The sequence below is a fragment of the Chiroxiphia lanceolata genome, chromosome 6 (genome assembly GCF_009829145.1).
Source record: "Chiroxiphia lanceolata isolate bChiLan1 chromosome 6, bChiLan1.pri, whole genome shotgun sequence".
Classification (NCBI taxonomy): domain Eukaryota; kingdom Metazoa; phylum Chordata; class Aves; order Passeriformes; family Pipridae; genus Chiroxiphia; species Chiroxiphia lanceolata.
Window position 1 is genome coordinate 18340506 of NC_045642.1, and position 22700 is coordinate 18363205.

A 22700-nucleotide genomic window follows, 5' to 3' on the forward strand; every position below is an offset into this window, starting at 1 on the left:
TTCTAGCAGCATGAAATCTAGCAACTCGCTCTGGAAGGAGGATCACACAGTTCCTCAACTCACAGGGCATGCCAAAAACTGCATGAACATCAATTTCTCAAAGTCCTACTAGCAACAGCCTGGAGAATAGATTTTTGAAATATCTCAGGGACAAAAAAAAAAAAAAAAAAAGGAAAAGGGGAGGTTTTGTTTACCACTTTCAAAGGTAATGTTGGTCACAAAAACTTTGGTAGCGTCCTAGTAACACTTTCAACACGAAGTCCTGATTATAAGTACAAAATTCACTCTTTCATTAAGTAGAGCTATATTTTCAACCACTGAGAATAATCTGAACTCTGTCAAAGTGGGATTTAAACCTGTATAGATCTCATGCCACAACATTTGAAGCTTTAGAGATCTCTAAGTTAAGCAGCCATGTTTTAAGTATAGTTTTAAAAAGCACTCTTGTAGGAGGCTTTCAAAGGACTACTATCTATGTATCTAAATTCCCAGGAATTTCCAGGCTAGAAAAACATGCAAAAGCAAGGACAAACACTCGCAGAAAACAGTGTTCAAGTGGGGATGAAAAGCATGCCCTTCCAATCACAATATATCATCCCAGGTCTCTGGAAGCCTGTAAGGTGCGAAGCTACAAGTCTCTGTGAAGCTGAATTCACACAGAACAAGACAGTTCTTAAAAGTCACCTTTGGCTGAGCAGGAAATTTTGCATGGTTCAGTAGATTTTTAATTATTCACACTCAAGTAACTAGACTCCTACTGGAAATCAAAATATTAATGTACAATACCTTGCTGAGAGTGTACAAGCAACACAGGTCCCTCCCAGAGTATCAGCGGTGCTGGGCTCGGACTCATCTCAGCCAGCTGCTCCCCTCCCGTGTGTCTGCAGAGCTCTCGCAGTTGGTCTCGCACAGACCGAGAGCTGAGCCCTGATTCATGATTTCAGGCTCCAGCCATGGAATGCAGCCATTGAAAACCCAGAACTATTTTTACCCCTCAGCAGCCACAGCATTTCTGCCCCATGAAGGCTGCTAAAGCTAATGCCTTACCCTGAACACACACACACCCTGACTCTCACCAGCTAAGATGCATTTTAGTGTGGTTTTTAAACTGTGCAGTTGCTATCAACAGGACAAAGCAGCTCAGCCCCTGGCATTATTGTCAGCCCTCAGAAGTCAGACATTTGATCCCAGTTGTCAAAATTAGAAATTCCTCAGAAATGCTTTGCTCCAGGAGATAAGATTAGCTCAGAGCAATGCCTGTCTATATGATTTGTCCCGTACACCACCACCCCCAGCCTGCATTTAACAAATATGTGATAACATCTTCAGCTGACAGGCTACAGACACATATAAAAATCAGTACACATCGAACAAAATCATGACATGTTTTAAGGAAAACCACAAGGTCAGGCAATCCCAAAGAATTCAGGAAACACACCAAAATGCCACTTTGTATAGAATATTCAGAAATACGGAATTGTCTTAAATAAATAATTAGCTATAAACCAGAGGCAGACACCTGTATTAACTTTTCAGGATTATACAGAGAGTACTGACCACTTGAAACTTTACAGCTGTGCTGTCTTGAACTTACAGGATTCCTCAGGTGTACTTCAGAAATAAAAAATACTGGAGGTATAAATAAACAATAAAAACCAACTAATTGTATTTTAACATAATCAACTATTATCAACTATAATAATTTTTGCAGAGAACAGTCCACAAGTGCATAGCTGGGCATACACAAGGGGTCCAAATACCTGAGAACCAGTAGACTCATTCACTTAACTTGCTCAAATGTTGCTTTAGACCACTGAAAATAACAGTAGGCATTTCTCAGAAATATGTAGTTAAAACACAAGAGGAAAAATGCAAAACTGACAACAGTCAATTATTAGTTCTTAACCTGTGGAATGATGCGGAGGTTTAGATAAAAATCAACAGTATCACATCTTATATTCAAAAATGGTCCCTGCCATCTGGAGTTTTAAGGATGATGGAAAAAATAGGCATGCAAAAGGTGAGACTGCCAAGTTCATAGGAAGACAGTTAGAGCCACCATTAAGCAGCAAATGCCATAATCAGCCAAGCTTCCTACTGAGTTTTGGGGCAGAAACCCCTGTAAGGTCCCTCTGAAAGGCAGCTGCAATGGAAGTTATAGCACACACATAGATCTAGAGTGACCTTCATGCTAGGTGTAACTTAGAGACAAATACTTGACCAGATACAAGCTGTGGCATGTGGTGTTTTGGATGATACTCCATTTATGAAAACATAATGCAATAATTACAGGATTATTTCAGATCACTCATAATTAAGTACCTCTAGCATCAGGCAGACTGATTCTGCACCTCTGAAGGATCTATCCCTTTTAAGTAAGACCTCGTACTGGGAATCTATCCTTTTGTTGTTTCATACTCACAGAGAGACTCCGAAGAAAGTGTAGGTGGAGAGTGCGAGGAAAACAGCAAGGAAGGAGACCACTTGGGGAACAAGAAAGCTACAGTTAGAGTGTGTAAAAGAACATGAAACACACTTTAAAGTAGGCCAGATCTGACATCAATGACCTAAAGCTCAGGGAAGCTTAAAGGAGTAATACAAGCTTGTAATGTCCAGAAGGCTGAGCCACTTCAGCTCAGTGCTGGGGGAAATAAAGCAGAAGAAATGCTGTTGCTGTGAATTCATGTCTCTGTGAGAGATTATTCTCAGTGAACAGCCTTCTGCTATTTCTGCAATGAGCTGACTCTCCAGAAGTCCCTTTCATTTGCAGTGAGACACCAGAAACTCCATCAGCTACAAAAAGCCAGGAGAGAGTATGTCTAGCTAAAAAAACCCCTATGCAAGTAGCTTCACAGTTTTTATTACTTTTCAACTAAGAATTAGGAAGTACATTTCTCCCACCTGCTAAATTATTACCAGTTCAAGGACAGTGCCTCAAATTATTTGCTCTCACAAATAAGAGGAAGTGAAAAAGACTGTTATAAAACCCATTTCGCTCCAGCAGAATATTTAGTTCTCCTTCATACCACCATATAGAATTCAAAGGGGAGAAAAAAGGTACACTAGTACAAACCTGAGGCTGTCCGATAACACCTTCTGCTTTTAATACCTTATTCAGCAAACTTCAAGCTTTTTGAAAACCTGAGAGTGAAGAGCCAAGATAACCTCCATGAACTTTTAACCAGGCTCCTTTGGAGACTGCCAACACCAGATAGTAAATTATTCACTATTTTCCCAGCTGAACTCACTGGTTCATATAGTGATGCTGAGGAACGGTCAGAGGAGTGTCTAAAACAGGGAATAGTAATATGAGGCCACCTGTGGGAGCCTCAACATTTGCTGATTTGTTTCAAAATGAAGGTTTTAAAACAGTTATTTTAACATTCGCCACTTTAAAAGCCAATCTTTTTCCCTGTCTTCAATTTTATACCTGACTTGGTATCAACGGTCAAAAAGAAAAAGGAAAAAACCCTACACAAAGCACACAAACAGTTCTTAAGTATCCAAAAAAGAAATCACAAAATGTAATGTAGCAATCCCCATGACAATTACCAGAGAGGCTTTGATACATGAGAAAGAAGGATGGAGATGAAATGCATTTAAAAAGTAAATTTAGGGTGTCAAATTCCAACAAGCTTTTTAAGATTTTGTTCTTCTAGAAAAACCACACTACTCAACTCACTTTTCAGGATTAGCACCATGTAAGGCATCTTCTAAGACATTTTCAGGCATAATGAAGAAATCCTAAATCACTTTTTCATAAAGATCCTATATACTTACAGGAGAAGAGCTATAATGAAGCTATCCATCATTGATGTTAAACAGTCCATGCAACTGAAGACCAACAGAAAAAAGAATCTGAAACAATTCATCAACTTTATAGTTTCAATTTTCAGGAAGAATATCAAATTACTATAAATAGCAGTTATAATGTAGAAACTGAGAGGCATCTCCCAAGTCTTTCTGCTACTCTTCAAGAAGTACATCCAGGCTGTGGATCCTGGTTAAAAACAAAGTGAAGGGAATGACCTGACAGCTGATAAAACTGCTTCCACTTTCTAGCACCGCTCTGGTGAGACTGCATGAGAAGGATGGGAAAGGAAGAGGTTGCTAAAGAGGAGATGTATTTCTAGCTTAGATCCCAAACTAACTGCCTGATAAACCTTTCGCACTTGCATGCAGACAGAAACCAAACACAAAAAGACACCCACACACATGCATTTCTTTCCTCTTCCTCAGTAGCCTCAAGAACTAGTAATCATAAATAGTTATCATCACTATCCATCCAAAATGCACATGGCATGAGAGAGACAAACACCTGTACAGCTATCATGATCCAGGTTTGCAATCACAGTGCAGGACAGCTGCGAACTTCGGGCTTAATTTGTGTTCACGTCATTGCACTTTATGCCCAGCACATGAGAAGTCTTACCCACTTCACAGAGTGAGATGTTTACAGAACCAGCCCCACTTGGGAGTCAGAGGCCTAGAACCGATCCACCTGCACTGATGCAAATCCAGGTTGTTCATGTGGAAAAGCTCCAAGTGTGATATTTGCACTTAATCCTGTTTCAAAGAGGAAAACCAAAAGTAGTATCTCTGAGCCTCTGCTTAGGGCTTGCACTGATGTAGTCATTTAGCTTGGTAGCTTCTAAGTACACTCAAGAATTGTCACTATATGTCTTATTTGTTTTACCACTTCCTAAGCATTTGCTCTGAGGTACTGCTGAAAAAGGATGCTGTGCTAGTGTTGCTCTGACTCACAACTGCCTTCCTTCATGAACTCAGGACCTTACAAAAGAGCTATTTAATATGCATATATATATAAGAATGTACTGCCAAAAAGAGGTACAACTATTGAAACTGAATGTGCCTGTAATATTAAAGGGTACAAAACATTGTGCATCAATGAAGTCTGAGGGCATGTGGCGGTGTTGTATATGTTCACAGGAAAGCTTAATTCTACTTACAACAGAAATGCAAAATTCTCTGCAACAATCAAACGTCAAATCAACAACAGGAACTGCCAATGTTTTAAATTCAGTACTGAAGCCTACCTCCCATGTATTTACCTCTAATTTGGGCTTCTTTTATTTTTATATGATTCTTGGCAGATAATGCAAAATGCATCAAATCAAGGGTTTCTTTCAGAAATTCTTGTAAATACTCTCCTTAAATTCTTTCTTAGGCCACAGCTTGAGGGTTTTTTCCTACCTTTTCAATTCTTTGCCTATCCCCTCTTTTTATTTCACTTTCCTACATCAAGAACTATAATGTCAGCAACCTCTATAAATATATATATATACATATATATAAGAATAAGGAATGCCATAGCACTTACTGAACAATATAATAATCGCCTGTATTACTATATTCATGTAACTGCTAATAGTCCAGTTCCTTAGAAAACAAATTAGGAGGAAATGGAGGACCAAATATAATCATAACAAGACAGTAAGGTAAATGTTCAGCTTTTAAACTTTTCTAAAAGGAATCACACATGCAGCACTCAACAGAAAATGTATTAAAAATTACTCTTCTTCTTCAGGTAATTTAATTTTGAACAGTGCATTTAAAAATGTTATTTAGCTTGCATGACTTGTAGCAGGTGCTTTTCTTACAATAAAGTCTTCTTTTATAAGTAGCAGTGGCTATGCTAAAATACTTTTCAGCACTTCCAGGCTTTCCAGAGAGGAAGACTAAAAAAGCAATACATTTTCTGAATTTGTGACAATTGGCCATTGATTCAATGTAGCAATTCCATACTTCAACTGTTCCCCAGGAAAATTCAGTAGAATAGTTCATATTTCCCCAAGGCTGCCACACACCTGGGAGTCCTAACCATATCCAGCATGCACAGTAAGGACAGCAGTATTTTTCAGTATAGTCCAGTTATTTTTCAGAGCAGGCTCGAAGACTGAGGCCAGCCACTACTGTGTTAGTTCACAGCTGCCACTTTTTTGTGGGTTCTCAGCTATGCTCCTGAAACAGAACAGCTAATGCCCTCTGTTCTGACCAAAGGGCACCAGAACAGTGCAAGGTGTTCTTATCTGTGAAAGCGAAATGATTTATGTACAATGTAGACACAGAGATCAATAACTGAAGCTGTGATCAAAGAAGACAGTTGAGCCTTGACTAATCACAGCAGGATATCTTTTGTCTGATGGATCAAGTCTGGAAAGGGTGTCTCTCCAAAGGGATAGGTTGGATCCCACCAGTTTCTCAGTAGCACACAATGTAACCTTACTACCCAAGAAAGAAATCTGAGAGACATATCCAACATCCCACAGACATCTGACCACCTGGAGGTGGGATTCCAGACAGATCCAATAGCACCCAGTTTAGCTGATCAGACAGGCAGCTGCTACCTGGTCCCTGAAAAAGGGCAGATAGTGGGAGAGGCAGATATTGAAAGGAACACCTAAAGGTTAATGTCAGTGCCCACACACCACACGGTTACAGGGTATGAAGGCCTCATCCAGGCATGCACTGCAGCTACCAGCAAAACAGCAGCTTAAATGCTATTTATTCTGACATGAATGTAAGTGCATGTTCTTGTCTCCTAAGTGTTCACCACCTACATCAAAGTGTTCTTAGGAGACAATTTCTGAAAGTGCTCACATCACAATTACTCTCCACCGCGTGCTTTTTCCCTGAAGCTTATTCTGAAGAGGTTCTCTGTAGGTGTATCAGCTGATTTACTAAAACATAACACCCCTCCCTGTAAATCTTAAGACCACCAATGCTACCAAGATACAATGACTAAGGTGTTAGTAGTATACACTATTACTAACATAGGGATCCCCAAAGGCCTTATTGTACCTAGCTTACTTACAAGCTTTGGAAAAGCCACTGACTAACAGGCAATAAAATACACATCCAAATCCTTTAGCTTGTGCAGACATACACCTTCTCTGCAAAAAATACGCAACTTTTACAGTAGTGCAGAGAATACTTTATTATGACAATTACTGTTATTATTTCTTCGTAAGTAATATACACAGGTGGCTATGGATTCAGAAAGGCACTTCAGGATATACTTAACTAAGCAATCAAATAGTCCCATCTCATACAAAACCGTGCAAAACAAGAGGTGAGAATCAGCTCTCTACTGCTGTCTGATAAGGCTGCACTGCATTTTTTTGTCCACTATGATATCCAAAGATAAACAGCAGGATAATTCCTGGTACATTGACTAACTGCAAATGGGAATGCTCCTCTAGACCTAACCGGTTGCTTTAGTATGAAACAAACAAGAAACCCCAATCAAGTATTAACAGTCCAGAATTTCTGGGGTGTCCTCCATCCTCAGCAACACACTGTTTACAGTTACAAAGATCATAATGCCACATTAGGTTTTGTGCAGTTCTTGGCCTCAGGATAAATCACTTGTTCTTCTCCCTTTACTTCAGAATACACAAAAATGAGAAGAAAGCGGTATTTCTGTAGGCCAGTAGAAGAACTTGCAAACATGCATGTTTCTCCCTCCACTTAAAAATGTCATTAGGGATCAGTGAAAACATGATGAGGAATGTTCAGCCTCTGTTCTGGAGAAATAAGAAACAGAATTGATAATTAATGAAAGCTGAAGCCATGCAACGTTCAAGTTCCTGCTACCGAACCAAGTTTCTGCTACAAACTGAAATCGGAGCTACAGAGAGGCAAATTCACTTTCCTAGTGTTCATCATAAATGAACAGTATTAGTCACTTTACCATTTGGAATAAAATATTTTTGTACATTTTCTCAAGTAGTATTGTTCTATCATTATAACAGAGGCTGGTATTTAAATTTCCCCTGAGTTCCCTGGCATCTACAAAGATCTGTCAAGTGTAACTTCTGGCCCTGCTTCCCAATTCAGCATTAACCCATGTATATTTGATTCCTTCTAAACACTAGTTTTTCCTAAAAATAGTAATTTGCATCAATGATGCATCATTGTGCTCAGTCTTCCAGCACTGTAGATTGGCCCAGCTCCAGCTACTTCTGTGGAATGCCATGGATTTACTCCTGCTGAAGGGTCAGCCTGTGTATTACAGGCTATGAGGACTCTTAGGCTCATGTAGGGTGCAACACACCAGCAACCAAATTTAGCAACCCACAGCCATAAACTGGTTCAAGTGTTTCTTGAAGGAGTTAAGACACATGTAAAGATGACAAAAAATGAGCACAAGAAGCAATGTCAAGATAGTGAGAAAAGAACGTGAGTGGATTTCATAAACACTGCCTACCTTTTCCTCTGGCACTCAGATTTTCTATTAAATCTTTACAACTCTAAGATCTGAATGCTCTGGGAATAACCCACTGCAATGCATCAGATAATTGTTAAGCCATAATCATTTTAACTAAGAACATAGTATTTATGACAGCTCCACCATTTTCATTACAACTTTGGCAAACATGGAAAGCTTTTTACTCCTCATTTAACAGCTATTTTTGTCAAGGCCAGGATCGCTATTAATACTACAGTATTACAGCCTCTGGCTGAATTTTAATCAGAACTGTTCTCTCCTTCATTTCAGGCAGAAGAAAAGTGTTGTGACCTACCAGTTTGTCTGGCTGCTGCTGCTGTGAGTGTACAAAGGGCATCCATCTCTATCCAGAAAAGCAGCAAAAAGAAAGGGCATTCTGTCAGTGGCATTTAATTCCAGATTTTCTTTCAAGGCAGCAGGGTATCTAACCAGGTAAATGAATCTGGGGAATCCAAAAGACAGAAAATACGGCAATCCCTGACTAATGTTATACATCTGCTGTTGCAAAAAAAAGACACGGTGTGTTTATGTGGAATTCGAGGTGCTGCTGGAGCCCCTGTTGCTCTCTGTAATTTCCTATCTACAACTGCCATTTGAACCATGTCTCTCAACCCAGAAATCCAGCTGACAGGTAGAACACACAATTTTAAGATTTCCAGAATCTGAGCTTGTTAACCACAGTAAAAACTTCAGTGTCAAGGTCAGCACCTCCAGTATCCCTGCTGGGGACCCGTGACAACATATGCCTTTAGATCTATGTGGTACACAAAAGGATGCTCCTGCACAGTAAACAAAACTCAGAATTAAATATTTTTAAAGGAAGTAGAAAAGCCAGCTGGAACAGCAGTTGTTGATTTCTGCCTAGCTAGAAATTACTGGTGACATTCATGGTTAAGGCATCAGATGAGTCATCTTTGTTTCAATCTGCCTCTCTTAATTACCTCATTCCCCTTCTCATGTTCTTCAGTGGTTCCTAGAAGCAATCTTCTAATAATATATCTATGGCTGATGTGCATACGTCTCTTCAGCCAGCCTAAGACACATAATGCATTAATCATAGAATCATAGAATGGTTTGGTTTGGAAGGGACCTTAAAGATCATCTAAGTCCAATTCCCTTGCCATGTGCAGGGACACCTTCCACTAGACCAGGTTGCTCCAAGCCCTGTCCCACCTGGCCTTGGACACTTCCAGGGATGGGGCATCCACAACTTCTCTGGGCAACCTGTGCCAGTGCCTCACCAACCTCACAGCAAAGACTTCCTCCTGTCTAATCTAAACTTACTCTGTTTCAGTTTGAAATCATTCCCACTTGTCCTGTCACTACATGCTCTTGTAAAAAGTCCCTCTCCATTTTTCTTGTCGGTTCCCTTCAAGCACTGGAAGGCCACAATTAAGTCACCCTGAAGCCGTCTCTTCTCCAGGCTGAAAAAACCCAGTTCTCTCAGCCTTTCATTGTAGGAGAGCTGCTCCATCCCTCTAATCATCTTGGTACCCCTCCTCTGGACTCACTCCAACAGGTCCACGTCCTTCCAGTGCTGAGGACCCCAGAGCTGGATGCAGTACTTGTAAGATCCCAAGTCTTGAGTTACGATATCGCCAAGGGAGTTTTACTCTAATAAATATACAGGGCTCCAAAAATTCACCCTCTGAATTATTAGAAGAGCACTCAGTTCTTCTAACACCTTAAGAGACAGTCCAAAGGAGAAAAGCCACACGCGTTTTGTCAGAGGGTACTTTTACTGGTAAATGTTAGGAAGTAAGTGATCTTTGCAAAAGGTTAAAGGGTAACATACGATCAAAACAAAGCAGTCCACAAACCACTGACTCAGCACATGCTAACACATACAACCTAGCAAAATCCAGCCCATTCAGTCCCAAGTTACCCAAAATATCAAGAAAGGAGATTACAAGAAGAAGGAGAAGTAGAGAAAGAGAGAGAGAAAAAGAGAGAATTACATACCTACCACTAGAGACCTGTGAGAGTGCAGCTTCCATGTGGCCATGTGGTAGGTCTTGAATGGCCTGGACAGTACATGTTCCTGCTTTTATTGCTTTGGCCCCCAGCTGCTCCAGGGCTGCCCCAGGAGTCTCACAGGGGCTGAGATATGGGATAGGGCATCACCTCACCTCTGTGAAGTTCAACCTTCTCCCTCCCCCTCACCACCCCCCCACCCCAACTTGAGTTGGTTCGACCCAATAATTAATGTTATAATCCAGTGTCTCACACCACTCCAGGTGGGGTCTCACCAGATCAGAGTAGAGGGGCAGAATCACCTCCCTCAATCTGCTGGCCACGCTGCTTTGGACACAGTCCAGGATACGATTGGCTTTTTGGGCTGCAAGTGCACATTGCCAGCTCATGTCCATCCACCATCAATAATACTCCGTGCACCTTCAACTCCCACTAAGCTGGTCCAGGTTAAGCACAGTTTAGCTAAGAGATTTCCATTCCAGCCTACTGCCAGCTCACATCCACCTCCAAACATGGAACACAAATCTTCTCTAACTTGTGGAGGCTTCTTGCTCCGCAAACGTCACAGCAGCAGGGGCTGTCTAATAGGAACATGTGAAGAACCAGCTCCCTCAGGAGACAAGCTTCCCATTTCTTTATTCCCACAAACAATAAAAACCACTGATAAAGCAGAGAAAGATGGTCAGACTTCTGTACGAAATACAACCCGGTATGTAATTAGCAATGCAAGAGAAAGCATTCAAAACTAAATGTATTCAAATCAGCTCAGCCACCTCCAGCAATGCTCCAGCAAGAGCTACACAGAGCAAGGTCTGGTCTTCTTTTCAGCCTAGATGATTCAAGGTTTCCCATGTTTCTGGAAGAGCAAATTTCTCTTGACAGCCATAAATTCATTTAAAGAGTGATGACAATTGAAGAAACGTAACCTGTCACATTGCAGGGTTTTATTTTACTCGATAATGCATTGATATATATACACACACAAGAATGAAAAGCATATTTTGACATTTAAACCATCCTAGCTTGTCTGTGCCACAAAGCCAAAGCTGTCAGAAGAAATGTGGGAGTGCTGCAAAGTTTTTAGATAACAACTTCTAATTAAGTGATGAAGTTTAATTTTTAACAAATTAGAGATGCACAGCTTCTCTCACACAAACACAAATATGAAAAACATTTGCCTAACACTCATTTTTCCGGCCAGTCACTTCCCCAAAGCTACAACTTTGACTGCTGTAGGCTTTTCCTCTCCAGAACAACAGTCCTCTTTGGAGGCAAAAGCACCAGTTTGAGATTCAGATGATTATGATTCAAACCCTGGCTCTGACACAAGCCACTTCTCTAACTCTGGGTAAATCATTTAACTGACACTTACTGTGCTTCCAATATAATCTGTAAAGTCAGGATAAGCCTATTTCTTTTTCTTACAATTTGTGAATAGGATAGGATAGCTCAGATACCAGAAATGATCTTGGGCAGCACACAGCTCCTCAGAGGGTCATTTCACCATCCACAAAGAGTAACTGACACTTTATGAAGCGGCTTGCACTTTTATGGATGTCTAATGATGCTCATTCTCCTTACCTGCTAAGATAACCATCATGAATGGATGGTTCTAATCTTAAGAATTATCAGTGTGCAAATCCATAACCCTACCAAACTTGTATGAAACTTCCGTAGGAAACTGTGAACCTTTCTTTCAAGATACATTCTCCAAGGATACATGAGGGAGGAGGAACATGATTCTGCAATATGGATAAGAAACTGTGCACTACAACCATATTTCTTTAATTGGAAGCATGACATATGTGTCTCATGACAGAATGATACGAGGAACATTTGAAGAGCACCAAGATAATCCCATGCCCATAGTTGCAAGAACATAATGGCTGGTAAGGGTAGTTATCATTTGCCTGTCTCCCACAGAGAGCACCTTCAGGACCCCGCACAGCTATGGACCATTCCAGTCCCTGCAATGGAAAGGAGAGACACACCACTAGCTGCAGTCATAAGTGACTATTCATGTCAGCTAATGTCACCTCCAGTACCAGCTTAGTTAATGGAGGATGTAAAAACAATCTCCTATGAGGAGAGGCTGAGGGAGCTGGGGTTTTTTAGCCTGGAGAAGAGGAGGCTCAGGGGAGACCTCATCACTCTCTACAACTCCCTGAAAGGAGGTTGTAGCCAGGTGGGGGTTGGTCTCTTCTCCCAGGCAGCTATCAGTAAGACAAGAGGGCATGGTCTTAAGCTTTGCCAGGGGAGGTTTAGGTTAGATATTAGGAAGAAATTCTTCACAGAGAGGGTAATCAGGCATTGGAATGGGCTGCCCAGGGAAGTGGTGGATTCTCCGTCCCTGGAGGTTTTTAAGATGAGACTGGATGTGGCACTTAGTGCCATAGTCTAGTAACCACGGCGGTGTTGGATCAAGGGTTGAATTTGATGATCTCAGAGGTCCCTTCCAACTCGACTGATTTTATGAATTCTTCAGGTTATTACTGTAGGATGGAGTAATGGGAGGGGGATTTAACTACAGGCATGTCCTCCTCCTCTCCCTTTTTCCTCTCCTTCTTTCCCAATGGCAGAGGAGACAGAAAAGTAGTTGCTCCCTCCCTTTGCTTTCTCTCCTTTCCTTACATCTTTTGTATCAGTTACCTCGAGAACAGCTGGTCATATAAATAAATAAGAGTGAGTTCAAAGCTGGTACAAAAAAGATTGATTTGTCCTAGAAATGTTTTGAGAAATACTGTGTAAACAAAATGCCTGTGGAATGTAGCAGGGAAGAACAAAGACATAATGGCTTTTTCTCACAGGGACACCTACAAGGAAAACATTTGCTCTGGCCCCCATCTCTTCTCTCATTCCAAAAACCAGCAGTGTGATGCACATTTAATACTAAAAGGGTGAACAAGTCATACTTTTCAGTCCCAAGAGATTGTCAGCATTCAGAATAAAGAAGGGTCACAACCACACCAAATGCATGGTTACTGGGAGATTGCTTACCTGACACAAAGGAAAAGAAATTTTCTCCAAAGCAGTTCCTTCCATAAATTTAGACAGACATTGTCAACTTCTGCAGTCTCAACCACAAAATACAGAATTTTAGTCACAGAGGATTCTGTGGGGTGGTTGGGGTTTTTTTAAGGATGATATTTACTGATACTTACACCTGATAGTGTTACAAAAATAGTTTGGGTTTCAAGCCACAGTACGAGAGAGGTGCAGGGATTAGGGTTTTAAATGCGTGTTTCAGTACTTGCAATAAACTGACTCCTGAATTAGATGGCTCACAAGGTTTCGGATGTTGGCAAAAAACCCCTAAAGGAATTAAACAGCACTATAGGAAATTAATCTCTCAGTTGTTCTGCTATGTGTCTGAGGGCACCACAAGGCTGTAGTAAGTCCCTGATTCTTCATTAACTTCCCTGTGCTGCAACTTGGCACCTTAACCATGCACATACAAATATTTGTGGGCCATGTGGTAAACTGGGTCACTTAAAGATCAAAAGACCCCTTCCACTTGCTGCCATATTTCTGCCTCTCCATCATTTTTATGTTCAAGTTTCATGATGTAGCCCCAATTATTTACCATTTTACCATGCAAATGGTAAAGCAGCAAAACACACTGTAGGGCAGGTTTAGTGCTCAGGTTGGCCTCTTTGCCCATACTGCTATTTGTCACAGCTTTTAGAATTCAGAGTTGTCTGAAGCCACCTGGATACAGTGACACTTCTGTAAATCAGGAGTCACAGGCTAACCTGCAGACAGTGATTTTATCCTATGGAAACCATATGACATTTTCAGGAGAGGTGATTTTTAACTCACGAACTCTGCAGCCTGAGAAAATAAAGCTTAGAAAAGGTCTGGACAGTTATGGCAGTGTGCTGAGAAGTCTCCCCATGTTTCTCTTTTAAGCTAGCAGAAAGTAACAAAGCTCTCTTGTCAGCCTTGGGTTGTCTCACTGCAAACTAGAAAAGAGAAGCAAGACAAAATACCCATGGAGGGATGGGGTGGATTTGTTTTTAGAATGGCTTTTGTTCCATGCAGCAATATGGAAATGCAAGATAAGGGTTTCTGTTACCCAGAGTACACTGCACTCGAAGCACAAGTGTAAGTCCCACTCCTGCTAACAGGTGCTGAGCCTGTGCAGCAAGAGCCAAACAGAGTCAGTGCATTTTCACAGAGGTGTTTACAGACAGGAAACACTTGCTATCTGCTTGTCTTCAGGGACAGACCACTGCAGCATTCACTTGGACAAAGTAAAATGGAACAGAAACACAGGTGCTAATTAGCTGAAACCATTTACGTTATACCATCATTCAACAAGTCCCCACCTGGATCAGTATTAAATGCAATGTCTCAGTAGGCTCACCTGAACACAGCAAGCTGACTGCACTAAGAGGTGATGAAAATTTTGGCTAAATCTATGGAAAACACACTTTAAAAACGACCACAGCAGCAAAATAAGTAAACTAACTTGTACCAGTGATACTACACAAAAGAGTGCAAAACTGGCTGAGAAGAAGCAGGAGCCTGTGTCTCCTGGGACACAGGACAGGTATTCTCAGCTAAGGCACAAACATGTGCCTAAGATACCAGAAAGGCATGGAATAATTCTTGGATGATTAAGAGCTTCATGTGGCATTTGCAGCAGCTCAGTCTGTCCCATGCAATATTTGATGCATGACATCAGGAAGACACTGCTCTGACCCCACTTTAGCCTTCAGGATTTCATGGACATGTCCATCATGCCTTCCAAATGCCAGAATAAACATCTTTCAAATAGCCCTCAGAGTTAGATATACATTGACTTAAACAGACCACGAAAAATAATCAATGTTAAAGGGCCAAATTCTCATTAAATGTACATTGTAGACCACAGTGTTACATGATTAGTCCAATGTGACTGTCTCAATTATAGTTCAAGTCATTAATTTTCTTGTTCAAGGGATCATCGATTGATGAATGAAAAATGTCTCCTGCTATAACTAACTCTGTTTATAGAGATGATCTCATTGATCATGGACCTCCCCTGCAACCAAACTTCTCTCCTTGTAGCTCTTCTTTTCATAATACGAATAAACTTCAAATCTGTTTTGGTCCCTCCCATCTTGAAAAACCCATTCCAGAACACACTGGCCAGTCTGATATCACTACAGTAATTATCTAGAATTCTTTTCAAGAAAATGCAGTCTACAAACATCTGGTTTATGCTCTTACTGTCCATGGGAATTACTTCTAACAATAACTTCACGACTTCTTAGTTAAGATCTTCAGTATCTTTGGCCATGCTCCTATTGTGCTGTTTCTTTCCACAGTGTCAGAGATAGCATGCCCTGAATCCTCCTCCTCATTCCCTGAGTGCTCCCTCAATGTGTCCCCTACTGAACTTTCCTCATGTTTCACACCTCTATTTCCTTCTGTAGTTCCACTGGCCTCTATCCTTTTTGTTCCTTTTCTTTCACTTCCACATTTCCTCTCATTGGCAAACTAATTCAGCTTGCTTGATGACTTACAAAATGCCACACCTTCTGTTCAAATGGGAATCTCAGCTTCTTTTCTTATATTTTTATGTGTATATTTAGCAATTACCACAAATTCACCATGGCTAAAGCAGGTAACTTATTTTTTTCCCCAAGACTCTCCTGCCCGTTATCTTCTTCCCTCATGAATTGTGAAGAATAACCATCTTCCTGTTGCATCAGCCCATAACTTTATTATCATCTTCATCCTGGAGTTTGCTCTTGACTCTTGTATCTCGTATCTAAGCTGTACCTTAGCCCAGCAGAGGGTTTCCACACAGTGTCGCTAATAGGCCATCCATAGCATCCTGTCATCTGCAGAGATAAAACTCTCTTGACAGATTCAATCTTGTTCCACAGCTATTTATCCAAAGTGCTGCTTTAAAGGCCATTTTCCTAGACCATCCCTTTGGCAATGTTATTACTTTTATGCAAGCCTCTGCTCATTTCCTTCCCTCTTTCACATCAGTAATGAGTTGCATATAGTTCCTAAGTTTCCACAGTTTACCCAAAAGTCACACCTCTTCTTCAATATCAAAAGATCAATTTTTACCTCTGTTGCAGCCCTGGGGATTTTATCAGCTCTAGTCCAGAGTTTGAAAGTGTTTTATGCCCCGTGGGTGGCTTTTAGCTCCACTGAAGTCTGTGGAATGAGGGGCCAGGATTTTATCTTATAAATAATTTCTGAAATCAGTGAAATTATTTGCTGTATGTAAAGTTAAGCATGTGCCTCAGGCAAGGTCTACTTCAGAAATGGTTTGCTGGTATCATTATGCAATTACAACCCATCTTGGCACAACTGAAGCTGCTAATGCTATCACAGTCACAGCCTATAGCAATGACATTGTCTTTTGCTGGTATGATTTATATCAGTGTGTTGAATTAAAAAAAAGAAAAAGTCAAACAATTATTTCAGCAAAAGCATTTCTCACAATTGAAATGCATTAGTTAAGGCAGCCATTAGCGTGGAAAAGCTCTAATAAACAAGAAAACAAACAAATCACAACAAAACTAATCCCAGAAACCTTTCTGACATAACCTTGTCTAAGATTTTTCTAGGACTGGGACATGGGGATGAAAAAAACAGCCAAATTATAAAATCTAATCCAAACATAAATGTGTATGATCCATATGTGTATGCAAATATATAGGGATCACTTTAAAAAATATGTAGTTTTTCTTGAGTAGGTACTTCCACTGTTGAATTTGAAAAATTGACAGTCCAAGGAATAAAAAACCCAAAAACATTAGGCTTCAGTGTAGAATGTGATTTTTCACACTGTTGCAGAATTACATGTAAATCAGGACATTAAAAGATACATCTGGGATTAAAGGACTGCTTAGACATGACATCATTGTTTGGCTTCTCCAGAGACTATCTGGAAGAGTGATGATATCACTTAATGCTTATTGCCAGAATTACTCTTACAGATAGAGACAGCATCAGCGATGGTATGTATGTAATGATGATCTAAAAGTGTCTAATCCATCAGTCAGACACTAACATTAGATCTCTACAATGCCAACGATATGAAAAGAAGCCACAGTGATTTTATAGTAATGTTAAAAGTCTTAAATACAAAATAGTGTTACTGATGGACCAAAAATACCAAACTTCATGCTCACACTAAAAGTTTAGCTCTGAGATGGTAAGTACGAAGAACTACTATGCTTTTTTCCATCATGTTATACTTATTTTACAGCACTGCATTGTTACTGATGGCATTAGAATTATGTTAGTATAAACTTTTATAACATACTAAAAGGATGGGAATATATTTCTTTTTCCTGGTTTAACTAAGATATCATTGGCAGACATTTTTGCAGCTGCTTTTAAAAATCAGAGCTCCTGTTTAAAAGCACTTCCTCTGCCTACTAAAATCTTCAGTCTGCACATAAACCAGGGTAGCTGTTGAACTTGGAAGAAACATTTTGCATCATTACATACACACCAGTAGTAAGGGCAGAGAAACTACAGAATGATGATTTCTCTGAAACCATAAGCATTGCTGGTACACTCTTCCAAGGAGTAGAAATCTGAGGTTTCTGAATGTGAGACAATAGTATAAGTAAATGTAGATCAGCATCTCCTAAGGAATGATAGCACATTCACAGCATTTGATGTTTTTTAATGAACATGGGACATGAGTGGCAAACCGTGTGTGTATTTCTATAGCACTGCTTTTTTGAGGGGCTTTGCGGTTACTTACAGTCTGATATTTATCTTATTGCTATAGAGAAGTTCTATTTAATGTTAAAGCTGGTTTGTTCTATTTTAATAGCAATTTTTATGTTCCTGAAAGGCTGGGAAATGCACATTTATGTTCATTTAATGCATATCTGTTTCTTTACCTACATTAATGGAAAGTTATCTATTCTTCCACTCTTATTCCACAATTTATTGTAAATATTCAAGGTTTCAACAATTACTATTCCCCTGTCAAAGTCCAATACATACAAAAGGAGGGTACTCTACTCCACAAGAGTCTAGGAATAACATTATACACTTTATGGGACAATCTTACATTGCAGAAATTCACAAAGCTTTACAAAACCCATGAAGTTCCACAGATCTGTTTATTAACATTTTAAGACAAAAGAAAGGAGTTACAAATGACTCGAGGGAACAAGCCCTAGCTCTCAGCTTCTCAAGCAATGGATCAGACCAGCTCCTAGAAATTATTAGCTCCATTTATTCTGCAAAGCCCAATGCTGCTGCACATTAGAAAACCAAGAGGGATTTGCATGGCCTTGTGGACCATACACATTTTTAAGCCTCATGAAATTAAAGAACCTCCTTTATTTCACTGCAATTGCTTTATGTCTGCATAAAAACCATATCACCGAACATGCCTATTCCTGGATTGGAAGTGCCCTAATAGTTGCAGATTGACACTCTTCCTCTAGAAGGCATGCTTAAGGCAGAAACCCCTTGAGACAAATAACCCAGCAGGGGCTACCTTGCCCCTATATAAATATGCACATCCCATTCAGCACAATGATCTTATTCCTTTCCTAACTTCCACCACAGTCCACCAAGAATATCCTTTTATTGTGATGCTGAAAGTCATACTATGACTCCTTTGCTCAGATCTCTCCTCTTAGGGTGGGTATCAACAGTGCTCCTCTTCTTTATTCCTAAATCCAGCACCCTCCAGGCACATAACAGGAGGGAAATTTTGAAACATGTCCCAGGGGACGTCACCACCAAGGACAGCTTGACTAATCGCAGTGATTAGACTAATGGGAGAAGATGATCTCATTGAAACAACAGGACATTTGTCACATCCTACCCACTAGGAAAGGCCTGCTTCCTATCCCCAGGGCTGCTGTTTAGCTGCTGTACAGAGCTTGTGCCCTGGCACTTCTGCCTGCAAGTGTTCCTGCAAGGTCCTTCCTTGGCAGAGAAAACAGAAGAACCCCCATGAGGCCTGGCTGCTGCAGTAAGGTGTCGAACACACATCTGCTCTGAAACTCCATGGAAGACCCACTACAGCCTCAGCAGGATACAGTACAACGACAGCAAATGGAATTAAGCACATTTGCTTTCTTCTGCCACACGCTTGCCTGTACATTCCCTACATGTAGCTATATTCCTGGCTCCTCTTGGGTGGCCATGCTGCTTTCAAATGTTTCTTCTGCTCCAGGCAGCTTAGCTTCTCCTATTTCTGCCTGAGCTCAGCTTTGCAAAAAACCTTTCAAACATAAAGGCTTCCCAAAACATCTACTCCTCATCCACTTTCTTTCTGTCTTTTCCACCATCTCACTCCCATCCTAATTTCTTACTTTACTCTGCCTGGATCTCTGTGAATCTCTCTCTGACTTATCCCAGTTGCTCAGCATGTCATGGGCTATCTCATGCTCACCTACTCCTTTTGAAGTCAGACAATGGCTAAATGAAACATCTGTGTCTGACATCTCCTAATGCCCTCTGGCACATAAAATTAATAGGAGAAATGCATGTTTAGTATTGGTCAGCTCCCAAAAGGCAGTAAGGCAATTATTTTCAAATCAAAACTGTTCGCTATGATAAAGCTTCATCTCCTCATTCAGTCGCCTTTTTTCTGACTGATATGCTTTGTCCACATATAGGTCTCTCTCTCCTTATTTCCTTTACTAATCTCGGCTTTTTGATGGTTTATCGTTTTCCCTGATAAAAAATGACTTATCCAGTGTGCCCCACTGGGTAGCTTCCCATTCCAATGCATGACACTGCTCACAGCTTCCACACGAGCCTGTCCTTTGATGCAAGTCTGAGACGTGCTTTCAGCACATCATTGCACTTACTGAGTCTCATCCTTTCCATTTCTATAATAAATGCAAGTGCAACAGCTACAGAAGGGTTTTACGGCTTTCCTTTGTAGTCTCACTTTAGTGGCATGCTAACTTTGCATGTTTACACTGTTTATTTTCTTCCAACACAGCATAAAGAGTGAAATTATACATTCCCAGAGGGGCTTACTTTTGCTTATTACTTCCCTCTTTTAATGCATTTATTAGAGCTTCTGAATTAACAGTGGCAGATGCAGGCAAAGAAAGAAAATTTTAATTTTGCAAATTATAATGGATTACAATACATTAACACTACTGTAAAACCTACAAAGTGGAAGCACTCAAGGGATGTAGGAGCAATTAATGTAGTTAGTTTATTTACCTAAGTCTGGCACACTGTTAGGGCATTCAGAAATTCTGTTCACACAAGCAGAGCCATCAGGCTTCTTCAATATTGCACACAAATAGCCTGTTCAGGATTCAGGGGGACATCAGCTGCTTCAGGCAAAGGAAAATATGAAAATGTAAACTGAAATAGCAACTTTAAAAACATCTTTAAAACTTTAAAAACAGATTGTCTCCATTAAAAGAGTGGGCAGGGATAAGATATTAGTAAGGTCATGGTATAAAGACAGTTCTCAGCTCTCAAGAGCTCCCTATTTCTGGTATTCTGAGAGATACTCTGTATAAATTACAAATAATCTCGTTTATTATATGCTTTTATCATTCTAAAACAAGAATTTACAGGAAGAAATAAGCTAAGGTAGGCACAGATGTCCACCCAAGTTAACATATATATAACTTAAGTGTGTAATTTCAAGGAAAAAAAAATACTTAGAACCAAAGCTCACAAACATTAGGGTTGGGAAAAATCAGCAAATGCCTCATTTAAATGCAATGGCAGTGTATAACTCACACAGCTGTCTCCTGCACATCTGCAACACTCATGTCTTCATCACCCCTGAACTCTGCACTATGAACAAAGTCACAGCCTATGCATGGCAAACAAAAGGACTCAGCCCACTGAGTGTCCAGTTCTGCTTTAAGTAGCAATCACCATCTGAAAGACAAGGCAACTTTATAACTCCAAAAATTAAGCTGTTCCAAAACACGAGATTCACATGCATGTGGAATTCATCGTGTCCAAATGAAGGCAACAACTATGCTGAGAATTTAGTACCCTTAGTTGCAACTGGAATGGGTTCAACTAATGTCAAGTCAGACAGACGGCCTCGGCTGACAGCTGAAGGGATGAAGATGCCATCCCATACTATCAATGTACACCCTGGAAACTAATTTCTAACAAAACTCCAAAACTTCAGCTGGTAAAAATAAATTAGCAACAAGAATCAAGTCTCTCCCACACTGAAAAAGACAGCACAAACTTCAGTTGTGACCAGAGAGATACATGTTGTAATGGATTTATTACGGAATTCTGTTGATCTGAGAAAATGGTAAAACTAAAGTCTGGCAAAGTGGCCAAGTGAAACACTTGGATATCTCAAGAATGACAAGGTACAGTAGAAACTTCCAGCAGCTGCAGTCACTAGTAGTACTTTTTTCTAGGTGCAACTAGGCATAGAAACTCCAGCACCAAGTAGGCACTCCGGAATAAAACCAGGCAAAATTAGTCCTCCATGGCAATGTTCATCTTGAGCGTCGGACAAGAAGTCAAGAGGGGACACAGCCAGGACAGCTGACCCCAAGTGACCAAAGGGATACCCCACAGCCCATGGTGTCATGCTCAGCAATAGAAGCTCAGGGAAAAGAGGATGAAGGAGAGCTGTTTGCTTTTCCAGCATTTGCCTTCCCAAGTAAGCTTTTTGCCTGCTGGCCTACAGGAAAGGGCTAAACATCTGCCCGCTGACGGGAAATAAGATCCTGATTTCATTTTGCTTGCACACAGAGCTTTGCTTCACTCAGACTGATATTTTCTCACTTTTGCAGTTCCAGTTCTCTCCCCCATCCCACTGGGGGAGCAGCAGGCAGTAAGCAATTGGTCAGTGGGTTTTTAGTTGCTGGTCGGAGTCAAATCCCCACATGCTGCCACTGTGTAATATATGTAATTGGACTTCAATGAACAGTATCAACTTAATTTACTGGATTTTCTCTTGTAATAAAACATCATGGGCACACATGATATATCCATTAATGTGCTCACTTTTTCCATCTGCTTTCCTTACTGTGAATGTTGCACCTGTTTTACTTCCTGCTATGAGGTGATGGTTTGTTTTAATACTATGAACCTGGTTCAAACTGATTGACTTTCATTGCTTGATGCTACAGTGAAACTATAAAATCTCCTTTATTTCTGTTTTAGTGCTTATACAGAGCTAACTGGAAATTACTTTATTTTTAAATCTCATTTATATTATCCTACTTTCTATTCAGAGGCTGTGCTGCATAGTTTGAGTTGAAACTACAAAAGAGAAAAGTCTCCAATTTTTCAGATTAATCAATAAAATGACAAGAAATATAAACATTTGTTTTAGGTAAAGGAATAAGGAAATCTTATCCACTTCTCAGTTTCACAGATCATATCACTACTCCTCATTAACCCAGAGGGAGTCTTCCCATTGGTCTTACACTTTCTGCTACTTTTCTAACCAGATACAATTTTCCCTTTGCCTTTTCAGAAGTGTCTTAAATGTATGATTTTCAGAAACAAGTACAGCACTAAAAGGTCT

At 40.3% G+C, this 22700-nt stretch overlaps 1 long non-coding RNA gene across 2 annotated transcripts in view; it reads right to left on the reverse strand.

Annotated features, from left to right (window-relative positions):
* Positions 1 to 8546: 8546 nt before the first annotated feature.
* LOC116788077 overlaps positions 8547 to 22700 on the reverse strand; it is a 182911-nt gene continuing 168757 nt past the window's right edge. Inside the window, exon 4 of one of the 2 annotated variants that reach the window (XR_004357533.1) lies at positions 8547 to 8693. This is a non-coding gene — a long non-coding RNA (uncharacterized LOC116788077). Of the gene's footprint in view, positions 8694 to 12056; positions 12193 to 22700 lie in introns of those variants that run through there. The other variant, XR_004357532.1, reaches the window with a different exon arrangement.